Raw genomic sequence first — 22099 nt, 5'->3', positions numbered from 1 at the left:
ACAAAATAAAACTAATAAACAAATTCAGTCAAGTTGCAGGATACAAAATTCAGTTGTTTTAGTACTCTAACAATGAACTACCAGAAAGAGAAATTAAGAAAACAATCCCATTTACAAAAGCATCAGGAAAAATAAAATACAGAAATAAACTTAACAAAGGGAATGAAAGAGATGTAACTAAAAACTATAAAAATGTTTTAAGAAACTGAAGATGACATAAATAAATAGAAAGGTATCCCATGTTCATTAATTTGTAGAATTAATATTGTTAAAAAGACCATACTATCCAAATTGATCTACAGATTCAATGTAATTAATATCCTTTCAAAATTCCTATGGCATTTTTAACAAAAATATAAAATAAAATCCTAAAGTGCATATGGAACCACAAATGACCCTGAATAGACAAAGCAATCTTCAGATAGAAAAACAAAACTAGAGGCATCACAAATTCCAATTTCAAACTATATTACAAAGCTATAGTAATAAAAAAAGTATGGCATTGGCATAACAACAGACACATAGAACAACTGAACAGAACAGAGGACCCAGAAATAAAACTACACAGATGTTGCCACTTAATTTTTGTCAAAGGACCCAAGAATATATAATGGGAAAGGACTGTCTCTTCAATAAACGGTGCTGATAAATTTGGACAGCCATATGCAAAAGAATAAAACTTGGACCTTATTTTATGCTATACACAAAAATCCACTTGAAATTGATTAAATACTTGAATGTAAGACCTAATAATGTAAAACTCCTAGAAGGAAACACAGGGGGTAACCTCCTTGATACTGATCTTGGCAATGCCTTTTCTATTTTGGCAACAAAAGCAAAAGTAAATAATTGGACTTCACCAAACTAAAGAGATTTGCACAGTAAAGGAAACCATCAACAAATGAAATGGCAACCTACGAAATTATTTGAAAACTTCATATCTGATAAATGATTAATATCTAAAATATACAAGAAACTCAGATAACTCAATAAAAAATAAATAACCCATTTTAATAATGGGCAAAGGACCTGAATAGATATTTCTCTAAGGAGGACATACAAATGGCCAATGGGTACATGAAAAGTGCCCATATTATTAATCATCAAGGAAATACAAATCAAACCCACAATTAAGAATCACCTCACACCTGTTAGGATGTCTATTATCCAAAAACCAAGAGATAACAAATGCTGGCAAAACTGTGGAGAAAAGGGAACCCTTGGTGCACTGTTACATTGGGAATGTAAAATGCTACTACTGCTATGGACAAGAATGTGGAGGGTCCTCAAGAAATTAAAAATAGAATCACCATATGATCCAGCAATCCCACTTCTAAATACATATCCAAAGGAAATAAAATCACCAATCTTGAAGACATATCTGCATTCCCAATTCCTTGCTGCATTATTCACAATAGCCAATGTATGGACAGATCCTAAATGTCCATCAATGGATGAATGGATAAAGAAAAAAATATGTATATCTGTATGATGTAATATTTAGCCTTTAAACAGATGTAAATTCTGCCATTTGTGTCATCATGAATGAACCTGGAGGGCAGAAATAAGCCAGACAGAAACAAATACTGCATGGTATCATGAAAAAAAGACAAACTCGCAGAAACATAAAGTAGAATGGTGATTGAGGTTGGGCCCATGGCGGGGTGATAGAAATAGCTTGGTAAAATAATACAAACTTTCAGTTATAAAATGAATAAGGTCTGAGGACACAATGTATACACCATGGGGACTATAGTTAATAATACTGTGTTGTATAGTTGAAGCTTGCCAAGAGAGTAGAAATTAAGTGTTCTCACATACAAAAAAAGAAAGGTAAATATGTGAGGTGATGGATGTGTTAATTAACTTGATGGTGGGAATCCTTTCAGAATGTATACATATATCAAGTCATCACATTGTACACTTTAAATATATTTCAATAAAGCTGAGAAAAAAAGACAAACTTGTTAGTATATTAATTTAAATTTTCCAAACAGATAGTCCTTCTTCTATAACTAGAATGTGTGAATGCCTAGAAGCAGCTTGTCCAAATTAATTCATCTAAAAACATAAAATGAGCTGCTCTTGTTTTCCCATGGACCCTATCTAGGATAGATGATTAAGTTAGTTTGGGTCCAATTCAGGACTATATAACATGGAGTTATGTCTTAGGCTATGTCCCCTTGGGCAACTTGGAGCATTCCAGGGTCAAAGAAGCCCTGCCAAAACCCAAAATCAATAGGGCCATTTACATGATGACATCCCCAGTGGGTAAAGATATTTGACTCTGCACATCAATGGCATGAGCTACTGTCCTGAACTTTCATCAATAGGTCCAAGATCCCATTAAAGCTTTTAAATTTCTGCTTAGAGGTATTAGGATTTAATTGATGCCAAAGACACTGACTGCCACTAACGATGTTGCAGCAGTCAGTAGAAAGTCTTATATATAGGCCTTCCAAAATATGCCAGGCAATTCTACTGGCAGCATTTACGGGTTTGGCAGGCTACTTCTGCTCTGTAGTAGGTCTTTATAGTTGTTCAGCATGCCCATCATCCATTTCCCCATCTTCTTTTACCAGCAAACCAATGTTATCTTGGGAAATAATCCCACCCCTTTTCTATGTCCATGTTCAGGAGGAATTGATTCCACCCACAGATGCAAAGATGGGCACACAACCCAGGTCTGATCAATAATCCTGGGTCAGTGCCAATTAGATCCAAAGTTTGAACATTTACTAGAACTATCAGAAATGTGAAACTCTACTGTTTCCTACTAGGATTGATAAACTGATAGTATGGAATGGGTATATGTTACTAGAAGCCTTCTAGCCATTAGGATGAGATTCTGGATCCACCACTTCTAGAAGTCAGGTGTCCATATTTATTTTTTTTCAGTACACAGTCAAACCTAGGTTCTCAAATGTCTTTCATCTGAAAAAATTCAGTTCTCAACCTGTATGATCAGTCACACATTTCTCAGGTGACAAAGGAAAGACTGCATGACTATGAGTCAGTTTACCACTAAACCTCACGTTGGTAACATCTCAGAAAATTGTGCTGTGAATATTTACATATTTTTTTGCTTTTGTTGCTGCTTATTATTTAATATGTACAGTAAGTCACCATGGGACCTAAGAAGGTTAGTGATAGCAGCAAAGTGAAAAGGAAATTTATGAGAACAATGATAGAGCGTAAGAAAGAAATGATTGTAAAGTATGATAGAGGTGTTTGCATGCCTGATCTGGCTACCAAGTATGGCATGGTAAAATCGACGATTAGCACAATTTTGAAACATAAAAGAGGCCATCGAGAGTGCTGATGTTGCAGTGATATGTGAAAAAGCAAAGGTGCTGCACACTGATCTCCTGAAAGACACCCCTGGAATGCGTGTTCAGAGTGATTCGTTTAAGACTAGTAGGGGGTAGTTTTTTGTTTTGTTTTTTAAATATTTTTATTGATTTAAGAGAGGAAGGAAGAGAGAGAGATAGAAAGATCCATGATGAGAGAGAATCATGGATTGGCTGCCCGCTGCAAGTTCCCCACTGGGGATAGAGCCCACAACCTGGGCATGTGCCCTTGACTGGAATCGAACCTGAGACCTTTCCGTTCGCAGGCCAACGCTCTATCCACTGAGCAAAACTGGCCAGGGCATTAGGGGGTAGTTTGATAAATTTAAGAAAAGAAGTGGCATTCAATGTGTAGTGAGAGAAGGGGATGCTGCCAGTTCTAACAAAGGTGCTGATAATGCCATGGGCGTCTGGAACATTATTTATAATGGGGAAAAAAAGATTCAGTCTTCTAATAGATTGCTTCTTGAACAGCCTTCCAGAACGAATTAAGTTCAAGAACCAAGGTCCCACTGTATAAGCCAATAAAATACCTCTTTAATTTAGTTTATTTTGAGTTGTATTTTCTAATCTCTTGCAATCATTTTCAGAAATTGAAAAAACATGTGCTACTGCACAAACTATGGGTGGATGGAATGCCATTTGTTTTCTGGGACTGTACAATTTATTACACTCCTTTTTCTGAACCTTAGGTCAACAAGTGCCAAGGCATCTAGACAACAGCACTTCCACAAACAATGCATACTTGATCATAAAGTTAAGTTGGCCAGTAAGAAAACTGAGATATTTATGGGCCATATGGCTCGAAGCTCATGCATCAAGTCAAACATGGCACCAAGACTGGAACCCAACTCTTTACTAAATGCAAGAATTCCTCAGTTTGGATCAGTGGACCTCACAGATCATTTAGTCTTATGGACCCAAATATGAGTCCATGGTCTGGGATCTGTTGCCAGAGTGTGGCCAATCACCAACAGTCCACAGAATTATGAGAAAAATAAAGACTTTCTAATAGGTTTTAATGGAGCTATTTCATTTCATTTTGTAATTCTGAGATTTCATCCTTCCGGGTTTTTTAGTGTTAACATGTTCTCTTTTGTGAAATGATAGCAATTGTAGATGTGAATAATCTTTTTTGGTGAATATAAAGTAGGCATGGCCACCCTACCCCCAGTCACCCAGTTTGCTCCCAATACTCCCAGTTTTAACACTGAAAGCTGCACTGCGTTCCTCCTCATACCTCTCCCTGCTCTTTCTCAATGCACCCCTATGGGCTGCTCTCCACCTCTGGAGATGTTCTTCTTGGGAACTCCTTTGTGTTTCATAATAGAGATTGGAGTGGCTTTTCTCTGGCTTCCCCATTCTGAATCTCCTCCTAATACTCTGCTCAGCACCTCCTTAATTCAGATGCCAAAAGAAGCTCTCCTTATTCTTCAGAAGATGGGAAAGGGGGATATTAAAAGTACTTGTAAATTAAGATTTGTTGATCTCAAACAAGCAAAACCTAAATACCCTACAACAAAGAAGTGACTAAATTCCCCTCTATGGGAAAATTATATACAGTCGATAAAACTGTGGTTATGAAGAGATTGTAATAATTTGGGGAATTGCTTATAAAATTAAGTAAAAAGATATGTAACTATGGAAATACAATATATAAAAATGTCCATGCATGAATAAACTACAACATTGTCCACACAGATTTAGCTGCACAGTGGGGTTATAGGTAATACCTATTTTTGCCTTTACAGAAATCTGTTATCCATATTTTCCACAATGGAAACACATAAATTTTAAATGTAGAACAACATATCCATTAAATTTAGTTTCCCTTATTTAGGCAGCCAATATTTACTGATTACCCATTCTATAAAGCCAAGACCAACACTCTTTCATGATACTTCCCTTTGCAAGACAAGATTTGCCAAGGATCTAGAGTCTAGATTCTAGACAATATTGCCATTACTTTATTCTTGACAGTGAGTATAACTTGTACTAAGCCAAACAGCCAATTCTCTTAAAGCCATCCTTAATGTCTAATGACCAATACTGTACCTGAACTATCTCTCTTCCCAAACACATCTGACCTTAACCTGTTTGGACTAAGAGCATGCCCGTTTGGGGAACTTACTGGACAGAATCCCATGCCCAATGGCTAGCCTAGTACAAACCAACACAGAGAAATCAAGGAGTTAGTCACACAGAGTTAGCACAAGAAATCAAAGTCAGGTAGAAATCCCAGCAGGGCACTACACAATTTATCTTTCCCTAGTGAGGCCCACTCTAGAATAATGGAAAACTTCACTGTTGTCAAAATGTCAAAACTGAATTCTCTGAATACCGGGCTTTCCTGAAATCAACAGTTAGGTCCTGACAAGTTCCCAATTCATCCTCATTAACTGAATCAAACAACCAGCATGCTGTTTGGGGGGTGGTTTTATGTGGCATCTGAAACTCAAGATGACAAAGGGTGATATCACTTCTTAAGCCTCATGTAATTAACCAAGTCAGAAAAGGCTATAGTAAGATGCAAGGAAACATTAATATACATTCGTTCCAAATGGTATTATTTCAAATGGATATTACCATACACTTTCCCCCTTATGACTAACCACACAGATGGCGTATTTCAACAGAGATCCCATTTTTTCCAAAACAAAGAAAGATACTCAAGTCTGCCTCAGGGACACAAACAATTATGGTATCTACAGGAGGGAAGGAGCACATGAAGTCAGGATCCCTGATACTCAAGCCCTGTTGCTTGGCAAAAATTTCTAAGACTTAAGGTGTTATGCCCAGATTTCAGGATCCCCAAGAAACCACACCAGGAGCCAGCCAGGTCCGATGCAAAAGCATAAGAGTCTTTATTCGAGCTAGCTCGGCTCCCCCACCTTGCCGACACAGCAGCAGGAAGCAGAGAGAGAGCGAACTCTGTGTGGAGAGAGGTTTTATAGGGGGGTTGGAGTAAGGGGAGGAGAAAGGACTGTGGGCCCTGCCGATTGGCCAGGCGCAAGTCGGTGTCTTGTTACACAGGATGTGGTCATATCAATGGCGACTTCCCTTGATTGTCATTGGTTAGTTTAAAGAAGTCCTGGGTGTGGCTAGCAGAGGCTTAGACTTCCGGGAAGAAGCTCCTTGCCAAGCACATGGCTGCCCCAAAATGGAGGACACAGGGTAAGATGGAGGGCGTAGTCCTCGCCCTTTCAAAGGCTTTGGGGATTTTAATGTTGTTAAACTTTTTATTTAGAAAAATATTCAAAACAATAGAAAACTTGTAAGAATCATATCATGAACTTCCATATACCATTCCCTAGATTTATTAATTGCTACTACTTTGCTATATTTATTTTATCGTGTCTCCCCATCAACTCCTCCCCCCGCAAAACACACACACACACACACACACACACACACACACACACCAGAAAAATAGATTTTTGCTAACCATTTTTGTGTAAGTGCTGAAAGGGACCAGAATATGATCCCAGATTATCACTCCAAAATGACATGTTTGGCACCCACTTTGATAGAAGGATTAATTTGAACTAAAGGCAACTGAACCAGCAAACACAGAAAAGCTCTTTACCTCCCTCTAACTGTCAAAAAATAAAGTGTAAATTTCCTATTTTGTAAAGAGAATTTTCATTCATAAAGGACATTTCCATTGTAAAGATGTCTCCTTACCTGGAAGAGAGCTATTCCTGGAGACCACTCTTATCACCAGAGAGACGTTTATCTGTATAACCAGACAACATTACTTATCAGACATTTCCTAGCCATTCAAACCTAGGAGGGTAAGAGGGAAACACCTTTCTTCCCCTAGAGTATGATATCAAAATATTCTAAGAATAAGGACAATTGCTCATATAATCACAATGAAATGATCAAATTTAGAGACTGTTAACATTTTTAAAATACTATCTTAATATAGTTCATGTTTACATTTCTTCATTCCCAAGAAATCCTATATGGCCATTTTCCCCCAATCCAGGATCTTGCTTTTAGTTGTCATGTCTCTTTAGTCTTCTTGAACCTGGAATAGCTCCTCAGTCTTCCTTTGCCTATCATGTCATTGATATTTTGGTTTATGCTGATCTGAATACTTCCTTAGGATTAGGTTCACATTACACATTACACATTTTTGAAAGAGATACTACTGAGGTGATTTTATGTCCTTATCGCATTATATTATTGGTAATGTTAACTTTGATCCTTGATCCTTTGAATAAAATGGTGTGTGTGTGTGTGTGTGTGTGTGTGTGTGTGTGTGTGTGTGTGTTTTGTGTGTATTGATGGGGGAAACGACACCTTAGCACACTGAATATCTTAAGCTGAAGGAGTCTGAGAAAACGGCAGAAGCAGGAATGTCATTCTGATCTTTCGCCTGGCTTTCTCCTCTGAAGCAGGTCATAAAACCCTCATGTGAGAGGTGCCTCCCTTATACCTGGAGGGAAGGAGCATCGCTATCTCTGAAGATAAAAGGCTGCTAAGGAGAATCCTAACAAACAGGCCTTGGTGAGTTCCCCCCAGCTAACTACACTTACCTTGTGTTCTTTGATCTATCATATTTCTACATGACTGTCTACTCTTCATCAAAGCTAGCATAAAAATACTCAGTCTGTTTCTTTGGGTCTTTATTTCCTTATGAAGGCTCCAGGTCATATAAAACTTATCTATATATATGAAAGCCTAAGCGATTGGCCGATAGGCCGACCAGCTGGTAGCTATGATGCGCACTGACCACCATGGGGCAGACACTCAATGCAGGAGCTGCTGAGTGACAGCAACTTTGCAGAGTGCCTTCTCGCACACCAGAACCCCTCGGGGGATGTTGGACTGCTGGTTTTAGCCCAATCCTCACAGGCCACACCGAGAGACCCCACCGGTGCACGAATCTGTGCTCTGTGCCTCTAGTATTAAATAAATTTGCATGATTTTCTTCTGTTAATCCATTTTAATTTTCAAACCCAGCTAGGGACTCCAAATGGGTCAAGAAAATTTTTTTTCTCTCCTACAGTATAAATAGATATAATATATAATGTGTGGGGTGATATCTTAAAATTGCAAATAAAATTCTGTCCCTCCAAAATTTCACTCAGTGTTTTTGTCACCTACTAATGATTCTAGTCTGAATTAACTACTACTATAGTAGTTACATAATAGTGATTTCTAATTCCATCATTTCCTTCACACATATTAGTTGGTATTCTACTGTAAGAGGAGCTTCCCTTTCTCCCTCCCCTCTTTATTTATTTTTTTGTTTAAGTATAGCTTACCCATTTGATTCTTAAATGCCCTGTTTCAAGCCTGCTCCTGGGTCATTCAGACATGCCCTCATCAATTTTTTTTAGCATCTTCTTAGTTGATGGCACCACAAAATGTTCCAGGATTTTCTTTTACTATCTCTACTCTAGACCTAGAGTCAGCCATTTCTCCATGGGGCCTTGGTTACTTTCACTGGGTAATGGTGTTTAGAAACCAAGAGCCGGGAACTAAGTGTGCTCATTTCTGTTGGTAGTGCCACTGCTTGTAGGACCTTTCAGAGAGCAGAACTAAAAATTATAAACATATAAAAATTATAAGCATATATTGAAATCCTGTATTCATGTTGACACTTCTAATCTCAAATGCAATAGTTCAGCGTTCTTCTTTACCTTCCCTCATTCTATACTTGTATTACTCTTCTTCCACAGTGATATCGTTGGTTCCCACCCAAAAAATATTTTTACTCAATCCTACAATACATAAAAAATAATTTCAGAATTGCTCTATCAATACCACTATAACAGCAAATGTATAAAGTTCAAGACTTCTTTCCCGTTCTTTTGTCTTTAGACTGGAGGTATAAACTCAAGGTACTATGTGCAAGATAACTTGCATTAGTATTTTTCCCCTTATGTGAGATCATTTCACCCTATGAATATATATTTAGGTTCATTTACTTCTGTTTTTATTTAATACCCCCCTCCCCTGGATCTTGTAAATTAATTCTATTTTTTTAGTATACAAAATATTAACCTGGTTTGAAAGTCAAACTTTTTTAAAAAGTATATCCAGAGTGGTATCACTCCTTCCCAAATTTTCCAATCTCACCCCCACCCTATTTATTGCCAATTTCATTTCTTTAGTTTATTGTTCCTGTGTTTCCTTTGCAAAAATAATCAGAGATATCGCTAGATAGACAGACATGCATATTTATTTCTCTTCTTTCTTACATAAAATGTTGTATATTACATATACTCTTCTGCTCTTTACATTAACAATATCTCTAGAAATCACTCCATATCAATTCATAAGACTCTTCCTCATTCTACTTTATAGCACGCAACTCTGTGTGTTATACCATGATTCATTCAAATAATCTATATACAGACATTTAGGATGTTCCCAATATTTCATAGGTACAAATAATGATGCATAGTTCTTACTGTGAGTAAAGTTGAATATACTTTCATATGCTTAAAGGAGTACTGGTATTTTTATATCAAGTTTTGTGAATTGTCTAGGTTGTTGTTGTTTTTACCACTTTTCTATTGGATTTTTGGCCTTTTTTTTTTCTCTGCAATTTGTCATAACTCTTTATATTAGGAATGTTAGCTCTTTATCAGTAATATATTTTTATAAATATTTTTTCCCAGCTTATTGCTTATGGTTTGACTTTATGTTCTAGCCATTCAAAAGAAAATGTTTAATTATAATTTTCCACAATCAAGTTTTATTATATCTGGAGTTTGAATTATGGAAGGTCTTCCTTGCAGCCAGGTTATAAAAGAATTCCAAGTATTGGCTAAATGTATATGTCCCTTGCTATACTATACATGGGCATGTGTGTAGGAATAAATACTATTTTTCTACTGACCTCTGGGCAATTTCAAAGATGCATGAACATTAAGTTATTCTGTAGCCCATTCATCTCTTAGGGTTCAACTTTGATTTTCTCTAACCCAAGTTTCCTCAGCAAGCCAGACCTAAATTACTAAAAAAGGCACTCATAACCACAGGAATCTTTCCCTAGAGCAAATAATAATTTGTAGTGCAAATTTATTTTATAATCACATGCTTTTGTAAAGCAAAGATTACCTGTATTATATTTTATTGTCCCTCATTGATGGGCCATTTTCTCATATTATTTTAATTATCACATAATCCATGTTTATTTCTTTAAAAATAAAAGTTACGTAAAAATAAAAAAATTGAAACAATATTTTAGGACATATTAATATATCAATATATACTTATTAAAAACTCCCTTTCCAATAAGGCTCTACTTACTATATTTCCTGTTTTGTTCCCATTCTCACTAAATATAAAAATCTTTCCATATTATTGAGTCATCTATAACAGCATTTTAAAAAGCAACATGATATTCCACTCTATAAAGGCAGAACATATTTAAACAAGTATTGCGTACTTAGGATATTTGGTTTTTCTTTTTAATATCATAAACAGCTCTGTGATAAAAAAATACTTAAAGATATACACCATTGTGAACATGTCCAAATATTTTTTTAGGATAAATATATAGACATGGAATTGTTAGATTGAATAGTACACAATATTTTCTGTATGCACAGCTCAGTTTCCACCAGCAGTGACTGAAAATAACTGTTCCCTTCACTCACATCCCACCTACTTGCTGTTATCATTTTTCTAATCCTTTTTTATCTCTTGATGTCTTAACACAAGACTACTCAATAGTATAAAGCTCTGCAACAGCACAAAAAGCAAGCAAATTTAGAACAAAACATTACTGATGCATGTCTACAAATACTGTAAAACTCCTCCCAGACTCTAAACAATCAATTGAAACATCTGAGAAACCACTTCATTAAAAGATGAAGGGTTTTTTTTATTCTGCCTGCACAGCTCAATAGTAAGACCTTAAAAATCTAGTGCAACTTCCTTCATTTAGGAGCAGCCCAAGCTTGGTTCTGGTTATAAATAAAAAGAAAGATTCCTAGACAAGAAGCATAGACCTAAGGAAGTTGTGGGAAGAAACTTATGTGAAAGGTTCTCCCATCAGAGTTGTACTAATTAAAACTCCATGATAACTCTCCCTTGTCACTTACTGACTGAATGTATTTGCCTTAGAAATGCATTCCGGTTCTAGTCTAATGGCCCACACTTCTAAATTACACTTTTAATTGAAAAACAACATGGAAATTTTTTTTAAAACCATCTGTGCTTTCCTGAGAACATGTGACTGCTACTGATAAATCCACTACTTTGCACATCCCAATCTTCCTGGTTAGGGTTCCAAAGCTTAGAAAATAATGCTGTTCTACAAAAACAGTACGTGATCAGAAACACTTCGTTTAAACTTCAATGTTTGGTGTGTGAAGCTTCTTAACAAGTGTTTATTAAACTGCATAATTTCACAGCCTGGAGTGGTATATTGCAATGTTTTTCTGGGAGTTGATCACATTTGCATATCATTTTACACTTCCTATGAAATTAACATTGCCTTTTGTATCTTGAGCTCAGCTAATATAATTTGCCATTTTTACTTTTCAATGCTAGGAGTAATATAGACAGTGAACCCCCAAAGGGACTCCTGCAATGCCTACATAAGCTTTATTCTCTCATTGTTACATTTTTTCATATGAATGCATTAAATCAAGATTAATAAACCTTTGCAAAATCTACTGGTCTTGCAAAATGGCAAGATTCATAATGGGAAAGATTTCCCAGCAAATAAAGAAAAAGCGCTCCAAAAACAGGAGCCAAAGGCCAGGGTTCACAGAGCTCTTGCCACTTCCAACAGCATGCCAGAGGGCCTTCACCAAGGATGCCAAAATGCAGCTGGTGATAATGTGACCTTCCCTCAAGAATACATCTTTGTCAGATGTTAAAATCTGGCCATGACTCCAGGATATTTAAAATTCCAGCTGGATCCTAGTTGGTTTAGCTCAGGGGATAGAGCTTCGGCCTGCAGACTAAAGGGTCCTGGGTTCAATTCCAGTCAAGGGCACATGCCCAGGTTGCAGGCTTGATCCCCAGTAGGGGACATGGAGGAGGCAACCAATCAATGATTCTCTCTTATCATTGATGTTTCTATCTTTCTCTACATCTCCCTTCCTCTCTGAAATCAATAAAATATATATTTAAAAAACAAAAATTAAAAATAAAATTCCAGCTGGGACACATGGGGGTAGGGATGGGATAATACTCAGAGAAAGAGGATGGTAGGGGCTGAAAAGAGGAACATCCCTAGAGGAATAGCTGAGAAGCTCCAAAATGGAAATCAAATGCAGAAAGGGGAAATCTCTGGAAATACCACTTAGACCAAGATGCCTTCCCTACTTATCTGCCTGTGGGGAGGAAAATAATTTTACCATGACCCTTCTGAGCTCCTGGCTGAGACCCTCCTGTAGTTAAAGGAGATTAGAGGGAGGAAAAAGTGTTATGTTATGTACATATCTATGGGAACTCCACAAATGCACAAGCCTTAAAAGGCAGCAATTGGATTGAGATTTATGTACCAGCCTGAGCTATGAAAAGGTCTTGGGTTTCAAAGTGGGAAAAGCCATTCATAGGAAGGTGAGAAGAGATGATTGGTAAACAAAGATTGCCCTCTGGTAATGGCTGTCTTCCTGGTTCTGGCCCCCTTTCCAATAAAAATTTCCTTTACAAATGTACATTTCCCTTACAAACGTAGATTTTCCCTACAAAAATATAGATCTACGAAAGTAGATTTCCCTTCTTACTCTGTTTTCAGAGCTTTTCCTGTGTTGCAGTTACTTAAAAATAATCAGCTCAAAATAATCCTTATGTCAAAAAGGCATATTTGAAGATGGCCCACTCATTCTGTTCCCCTTCTCAGCCAGCAGCCTATCTGCCTGACAATCTGGGCAAGGCCTGGAAACCTAAATGGCAATCCAGAGGAAAAGCTGGGGGCAAGACACCTGGTCACTGGGATAAACACCCCATGCCCTGTCACAGAGCACACAGGGCACTCTCTACCACGCCTCCCTTGTACAGCTCTCACTGACTCTCCTACTTCAGCTTCATTTCCAACTTGGTTAAAAGTCGGGGAAATGGGGTCCAGGGCCAGGATTAGGGTGATGAGAGTGAGGCACTCACCCCATTGCAAAATTTAAGGTTTGTGAAGAAAAAAACCTTAGTAATCAAGATAATACTCTAGTCATATTGTTAAAAATCAAAATTAATGTAAAAAAATCCATGGTGAACAGAATATCAAAATTTTGAATAAAGAGTAATGCCATGCCAAACCACATTTGAGCCTGCATTGATTGCTACTCTCCTATCTACATGTTTTTGCCCATTTTTTAAAAGGTTAATTTTTTTGGAGGACATTAAAGTAGATGAAAAACTATTGGAAAACTGAAAAACAGGTGTATTAAAATTCACAACATTATTTTAAGTACAGTATAAATATTTTATTTGTACTAAAATAACTTTTTATTATAATTTCAATTGCCCAGCTTTAATGGGTATTAAGTCATTAATATTTTCAACATTTACTTCTTTGTAATCTTGCTTTTAATGGGACAATTGACATGTTCAACATTCTCTCATCAGCAAGTGACAATCATAAACAAAATCATAAATAATTTTAACTTAATTTACTTAACTTCATTCATTTAATTAACTTAATTTTGCTTTTACTTCAGGGTCCAATATGGCTCAGCACTAATCTTTTATTTAAAATTTTAATATCTTGTTCACTTTTAAAATTTAATTTAATTTTTAAAATTTACTTATTTTTAGAGAGAGACACAGAGAGAGAAAGATCCATTTGTTGTTCCACTTATTTATGTATTCATTGGTTGATTATTGTATGTGCCCTGACCAGGAATCAAATGCCCAGCCTTAGATGACATCTAACCAACTGAGCTACCTGGCTAGGGCCAATTTATTTCACTTAAAAAAACTGAATTAAAATATGTTTTCTTGATTACTGAGTATTTTGTCACTCTCAAATTGTGTTTACTTGCTCCATCCAAGTCAGAGTTGAAGCTATAGCCATGTCAGACACATAAAATAAAAATGACCCTAAATATAGAAAGGAACACAAGGCATGTTAAGTGAAAAAATATGTTGCAGAATAATATAGAAGTATAGGCTCATTTGTGCTTAAATTTTTTAAAAAATAAGTACAGTGGGGCCTTGACTTACAAGTTTAATTCGTTCCAAGACCGAGCTCGTTAAGGAGCTCGTTAAGGAGCTCGTTAACTCAAATTACTCTATCAACTCAATGCAAAAAATCTGCCTAGAGACAGCTGGTATCTCAAAAAACTTGTTAGTCGGGACACTCGTAAGTCAAGGCCCCACTGTACAGTCATTCTACATCAAATATACATGGACGATAAATGGTAAAGAATATGGTCACTGAGACAAGAGGTTCTCAATCATGATGCTGCAAAATAATGCACTGGGTGCCCAAGTAAAAGGTCACTAATCACAACTAAAGTATCACTCATGGCTAATGTTTGATATCTTTGAAAGATTATCCCTCCAATAACGTGATTCTCACTCATTTGCGTTAGGTACTTTTTTTTTTAATTTGAGAGAGAGAAACTGATTTGTTGTTCCACCTATTTATGCATTCACTGGCTGATTCTTCTATGTGCCCTGTTACCATCCTTAGCTAGTTATTGAAAGGAAGAGAACGAAGGGGAGTCAGAAATTGTTGAGCATATTCAGCTGGGAAGCAGAAGCCTGTTTGCATTACCAGGAAGCTATAGCTTCACACCCCAAGAAATTGCAGGATTATCCTTCCAAAGGACTTAACACCGCCCTTCCCCTACTCTGGTTCCAGATTGTGTGGGGGGGAGGGAGAGCAGGGGTTGATAAGCGCATGCGTAATAAATTCAAAAGTGCAGGGGGAGGTATTTCACCATGGAGGCTTGTCAGTCCAATGCGGGAAGAAAATCATTGGCTAGTGGGTGGACCCCAAGACAAGCCCGGGAAAGTTTTTAAAACTGATTAGTTATCTTTAATAGCGTCTGGTTCCTCCCAGGCCTGAGAATACATAATCCCAGGTGAACAAAGAAGACTTCCCTTTTCCTCTCTGTTGCTCGGGGCCATACTTGCCCCATTTGTTCATGTTCTCTCCCACCCAGGAGCACAGGGCCATGGGGGTCTGGTGGCCACTGGGGCCTGCAGACCACATGGCCCCCCAAGGACTGTGAAGCAGAAACTCAGGGCACTAGTTTCTATTTGGCCCTGCTGAAGACATGGTTGGACTGTTTCCCTGGGGAATGGAGGGAAATGGGGCATTAGAAGCCCAAGGGCATGGACAGCCATCACCAATAAAGCACCTAGCCACATCACAATCTCCCGTGCATGGATCCTTGAAATGTTTTTCTCACAGCTCCAACAACTCCCTTACCTGGGATCAAACCCACAATCTTGGCATATGGGGTATATTTTTTTAATTTGAGAGAAAGTGGTGGAGTCATAGCATGTGTACTGGGAATTATAAGCAACTACTGTAGGTTCAAGGGAACTCCTGACATATCAACCATGGTGATGAAAAAATAAACTAAGAACCACTTATCTAGGCAATAATGAGTTACGTAAGCTAGGGATATGCAATAAGCACTTTTTCTTGTTTTGGGGTTCCTTGGTACTTGCTCAATATCCCTCTCTTTTCAATAACAGCAATTTTTTGTTTGCTCCTTTAGCCAAGCTTATGGAGGTATAACTTTAAGACAGTAAAATTTGCCTTTTTTAGTACACATTTCTATGAATTTTGAAAAACCCATATAGTCATATAACCAACACCACAACGAAGATATTGAACATTTCCATCACCCCAAAATGTTTCCTTGTACATTGCTATAGCCGAGCTTTTACCTTATTCTCACTGATTTGTTTTGTGTCCCTAAAATTTTGCTTTTCTAAAGCTATCATATAAATGAAATTACAAGCCTTTTGTGTCTGGCTTCTTTCATTTACTGTAAAGTGTTTGGAATTCATCTATTTGTTGCATGTATCAATCATTTATTCCTTTTTATAGCTGGGTATCATTCTATTGAATGGGTTACCAGGAGTTATTTATCCATGGAATAGGATTTTGATTTGACAAATCAACCATTCTCTGGTCATGTGATTTGTAAAAGGGTGGACCAACACTACTTACTTCCAGGGTATCCATACCAGGACCCGGTCAACCAGCATATTCCAGCACCAACCACAGGGATGCCTTGAGAGGCAGGCACATGGCCCAATTCAACCTAATGATATTCAATACAAGACAACTGAAGGAGCTGTTGGTAACAAGCCACTGAGCTGATATAATGAAAAGAGATGAGCTGGTATTTCTGCCGCTACAAGGGAGTTCCTAGCTTGAGGGTAATGCCAAAGGGAAGCAAAGTACAACCAAATGGATGAGACAAATTTCTCACATGGTTTGAGGATGGCGATCCAGTCATATCTAAGGATCTACCCCTACGCTGGTCAGTTTTATGAGCCAATAAAGTGCCTTCTAGCTTAAGTCGATTTAAGTTCTATGCCTCACTCCTAAAAGTAAAATCTCTTAACTCTACAGCCTAGAAATAAATTTTCATATTCCATACACCAGGAAGCTTACAAGAGTATTTTGGAAATAAGATATGATAAGTGGATTTCACATCAGATATCCCAGCTTCCCAGTTCTTCACTTTGTAAGTACATGGTCTCAAGGATTCTCTTTACTCCCCCCTTTAACCTTTGTTTCCTCATTTCCAAAACGGAGAAAATCATCTCTTACTCACTCCACAATATCCTTTTGAATATAAAAGATGATTATTGGTTAAAATGCAAAATAAAATAGAAGTTATTATATAAGTATTATACACACAAAATAAATTGTACACACAAATGAAGTATAGTCATGTGGTACAAAACGATGTTTCAGTCAACCACAGACTGCATATGCATCAATGATCCCACAAGATTATAATAGAGCGAAAAATTCCTATCACCTAGTGAAGTTGTGAGCATCATAAAGTTGTAGCGCAATGTACTACTCATGTGTTTATGGTGATGCTGAAGTAAACAAACTTACCGTGCTGCCAGTCATATAAAAAAATACAGCATAAGACATGCCCACCCCTGTTCACTGCTGTTCAAAAGTGTAGCCTTCCCCTCATGGCACAAGGAACCTGTAGTCCCTTGTTCCTAACAACTTGACCTAGAAACCAGTGTTGCTTGCTTGTTCTTTCATTTCTTGTTTTCTAACTCTGGTGCTCATCAGATTCTCCAGAGAGAGCCCAATTGTTAAGCCACTCATTATTCTAGAACTTCTTTTACACAATCATTGTTTCAGTTATTCAATGATGTCTTATCTTTGCAGAGCCCTGGCTGGGTTCCAAAACCCAACCTCCCTGCCTAAGAAACTAGGAGAGGTACGGATCTGGCTTCTCCATCTTCCCCCTTTCCTCCAGCCACCAGCTTCTGTGGGAATTAATCCTTTGAGTACTGGCAGACCTTGAGATTCAATAGGATTAGCTTTAAAATCAAGGTCAATGATTAAGATAAAAAAAATGAAACAAGTATTAGAAAGAAACATGAGTGAATTCCTTTACAACCTGGATATGAGGAAACCTTTCTAATCATGACTCAAACCCAAATGTTTAAAAAAAGGAAAAGACTGAAAAAATTTGATTACATACAATACTTAAACATTCTTTTGACAGAAAGTAATACCATAGCATGCTAAAAAATAATATGCATGCTAGAAAAACACAGAACTTCTTTTACACAATCATTGTTTCAGTTATTCAATGATGTCTTATCTTTGCAGAGCCCTGGCTGGGTTCCAAAACCCAACCTCCCTGCCTAAGAAACTAGGAGAGGTACGGATCTGGCTTCTCCATCTTCACCCTTTCCTCCAGCCACCAGCTTCTGTGGGAATTAATCCTTTGAGTACTGGTAGACTTTGAGATTCAATAGGATTAGCTTTAAAATCAAGGGCAATGATTAAGATAAAAAAAATGAAGCAAGTATTAGAAAGAAACATGGGTGAATTCCTTTACAACCTAGATATGAGGAAACCTTTCTAATCATGATTCAAACCCAAATGTTTTAAAAAAGGAAAAGACTGAAAAAATTTGATTACATACAATACTTAAACATTCTTTTGACAGAAAGTAATACCATAGCATGCTAAAAAATAATATGCATGCTAGAAAAACACATTTACACATACAGGGTATCCATACCAAGACGTGACCTACCAGTATATTCCAGCACTAACCACAGGAATGCATTGAGAGGCAGACACATGGCCCAATTTGATCTAATGATATTCAATGCAAGACAACAGAAAGAACTGTTGGTAACAAGCCACTGAGCTGATATAATGAAAAGAGAAGTTGAGCTGGTATTTCTGCCACTACAAGGGAGTTCCTAGCTTGAGGGTAATGCCAAAGGGAAGCAAAGCACAACCAAGTGGATGAGAAAAATCGTAACATGGCTTGAGAATGGGGATCCAGCCAAATCTATAGCAAAAATTAGGCACCAATCACGCTAATATTTATATAAATAAATGTTTTTTTAATTCTTAAAAGTCGAAGGAAAAATGGATTTAAAAACTTAGTTTTTAGTCTGAGCAAAATAAAGGAATAAGTAGGTCACAGAAAAGGATACAGAAATGGCCTTTATATATAAAATTATACTTACCTTAAGTTACAATAAGAGAAAAGCACATGAAAACTACAGTGGAAATTATAGCAACTGTAGTACACTGATGTAAGAGGTTAACAGTAGGAGACCATTGGGAGTGGAGGGCATGAGTACACTGTACTAACTTCTGTAAATCTAAAACTATCCTAAAATAAATTTTTTATTTGAAAGCAACAACACTGAGCCCTGGCTGGTGTGGCTCAGCTGGTTGGAGCATTATCCAGTGCACAAGGGTCTCAGGTTTGATTTCTGGTTGCAGCACATTCCCAGGTGGCAGTTCTGATCCCAGTTGGGGTGTGTACAGGAGGCAACCGGTTGATGTTTCTCTCTCTCTTCTCCCTTTCCTTTTCCCTTCCTCTCTCTCTCAAATCAATGAGAACATGTCCTCAGGTGACAATTATTTTTAAAAAGTAAAAACAACTACACCGAGATACTATTTCTTGCCTACTAGATTGGCAAAAGTTCCAAAGCTTGGCGATATATACTCTATTGACAAGGGGTGTGGAGAAACAGTCCTTCTTATACACTGCTAGTGTGAGCGTAAAACAGTATGGCCTGTATGCAGGCAAATCCAGTGTTAGTTAGGAAAATGATGTATCTACTAATTAACCTTTATATCGATCCACCTGCCTATCCATTTGTTTACACATAGCAATGTCAGTGATAGCAATTCACCCTGAACATACCTTCAAACATACAGAAAAGAAAAAAAACCCACATGGGCACAAAGCTACTCATTGTGGCCTTATTTCTAGTAACAAAATACTAGGAACAACAAAAACCATCTATAGGAAAAGCCCCTGGTATATCAATAAAGGAATACTAATCAGCTGAAATAGGAAGTAGGAGGATCTTATAAAGCGATATGGAATAACTTCCAGGATAAAAAAAGCAAGGTGAGAGTCTGTGTAGTATGCTAACTGATGCATAAGAAAGAATACAAGGTAAGCATATGTACATATGGGTGTATTGGCTAGTTTTTGTGCTAAACATGTGAAGGATAAACCAGAAATTACTGCACATGTTTACTACAGAGGGTGAGTGATAATGGGTGGAAGGGTAGGATGGAGTGGGACCCACTTGAACGACTTTTGATCGAATTTTGACTTTTGAACCATGTAAAGTTTTACATATTCAAAACAGAAAATAGGAAAATGTTTTTGAAACAAAATTTAAGCATGCGTGCAAACAGGGAAATCAATGAAATGAAGGATATTATGCATGCAAACAGGGAAATCAATGAAATGAAGGATATGTCATATTGATAAAAATAACACAAAGGACCAAAAAATGTATGCAAATAACTTCTGAATCCATACTCTGAATATATGTCCATAGTGGAATATTAGCACAGAGAGAAATGCAAATAAATCTTGAACTTTACTTACGGATTGTTGGGAGTATTGATACAGTAATCTGAAACTATTTTTCTGGGTGTTACAGGAGAGAGCATATGAATCAACACATTTGGTCCTTACTGTGGGATAAAGGAAGTACAAATACATAATGAGGGAAGGTGAAAGACTCCTATACTGTTGGATGTGAATTGTAGGTTATTACATATATACTATATACATACACATACGTACATATATCCTAGAAGCATTGATACTCAAGTAGCAATGAGCCCTCCTCGTAGCTAAATCTTTATTTCTAAATTCCATTCCCCACTAACATGAGGCAGGGTTCTCTGAAGAAATTGCTGTTAGTGATCAAGCATAGGTATGGAATAACTTCCAGGATAAAAAAAGCAAGGTGAGAAAGAGTCTGTGTAGTATGCTAACTTATGCATAAGAAAGAAAAATAACTTCTGAATCCATACTCTGAATATATGTCCATAGTGGAATATTAGCACAGAGAGAAAAGCAAATAAATCTTGAACTTTACTTACGGATTGTTGGGAGTATTGATACAGTAATCTGAAACTATTTTTCTGGGTGTTACAGGAGAGAGCATATGAATCAACACATTTGGTCCTTACTGTGGGATAAAGGAAGTACAAATACACAATGAAGGAAGGTGAAAGACTCCTATACTGTTGGATGTGAATTGTAGGTTATTACATATATACTATATACATATACATACGTACATATATCCTAGAAGCATTGATACTCGAGTAGCAATGAGCCCTCCTCATAGCTAAATCTTTGTTTCTAAATTCCCTTCCCCACTAACGTGAGGCAGGGTTCTCTGAAGAAATTGCTGTTCGTGATCAAGCATAGTAAAAAAACAAGGTAAGCTTAAAAAATCTTACTTTGTTCAAGGCATACTCACAGACTGATGGAGACATGTCAAACAGAAATAGGAAATACCCTAAAGGGAATCCCACTGGCTAAACTGGAGACAATCTGAGCCATATTAAATAAAACGCTGTTTATATAGTTATATTTGTTTTGTGAAACTTCCTTGAGGTTTATACCTATGATTTGTGAATTTTTCTGTAGGTTCGCTATATACTTCAATACAAAGTATATACGTAGTGATGTTTTCTTATAAAAAGACTTGTTACAGGTTGATAAAGAAAAAAAGGGGGACATATGTAATACTTTCAACAATAAAGATTTTAAAAATAAATACAATAAATAAATAAGGAAAGATCTATTATAAACGACAAAGGAAACCGTTTTATTTTAGCTGAAAGAAGAAACATACTCTAGTAATAACCACACTGTTGTCTATGTCTATGAGTTATGGTATTTTTTCTTAAATCCCTTCACCTTTTCTCCCAGTCCCCCCAAAAACACTCCTCCCCTCTGGTAGTTGTCAGTCTGTTCTCTATCTATGAGTCTGTTTCCATTTTGTTAGTTTATTTTGTTCATTAGATTCTACATATGAGTGAAATCATATGGTACTTGTCTTTCTCTGACTCGCTTATTTCACTTAGTATATTGCTCTCCAGGTCCATCCATGCTGTCACAAAGGGTAAGAGTGCCTTCTTTTTCACAGCTGAGTAGTTTTCCATTGTGTAAATGTATCATGGCTTTTCTATCCACTCATATACTGATGGACACTTGGGCTGATTTCAAATCTTAGTTATTGTCAATAACACTGCAATGAACATAGGGGTGCAGATAATCTTTTGAATTAGTGTTTTAGGTTTCTTCGGATATATA

General features: G+C 37.0%; 1 long non-coding RNA gene across 1 annotated transcript in view; it reads left to right on the top strand.

Moving 5' to 3' along the window:
* LOC102245012 overlaps window positions 1-22099 on the top strand; it is a 103633-nt gene that overhangs the window by 48187 nt on the left and 33347 nt on the right. Inside the window, exon 2 of the long non-coding RNA XR_314707.2 lies at window positions 7754-7865. This is a non-coding gene — a long non-coding RNA (uncharacterized LOC102245012). The remainder of the gene's footprint in view (window positions 1-7753; window positions 7866-22099) is intronic.

The sequence above is a fragment of the Myotis brandtii genome, unplaced genomic scaffold, assembly GCF_000412655.1.
Source record: "Myotis brandtii unplaced genomic scaffold, ASM41265v1 scaffold954, whole genome shotgun sequence".
NCBI classification, from domain to species: domain Eukaryota; kingdom Metazoa; phylum Chordata; class Mammalia; order Chiroptera; family Vespertilionidae; genus Myotis; species Myotis brandtii.
Note: the sequence above shows the minus strand (reverse complement) of the source record. Positions and strands in the feature narration are given on the sequence as shown.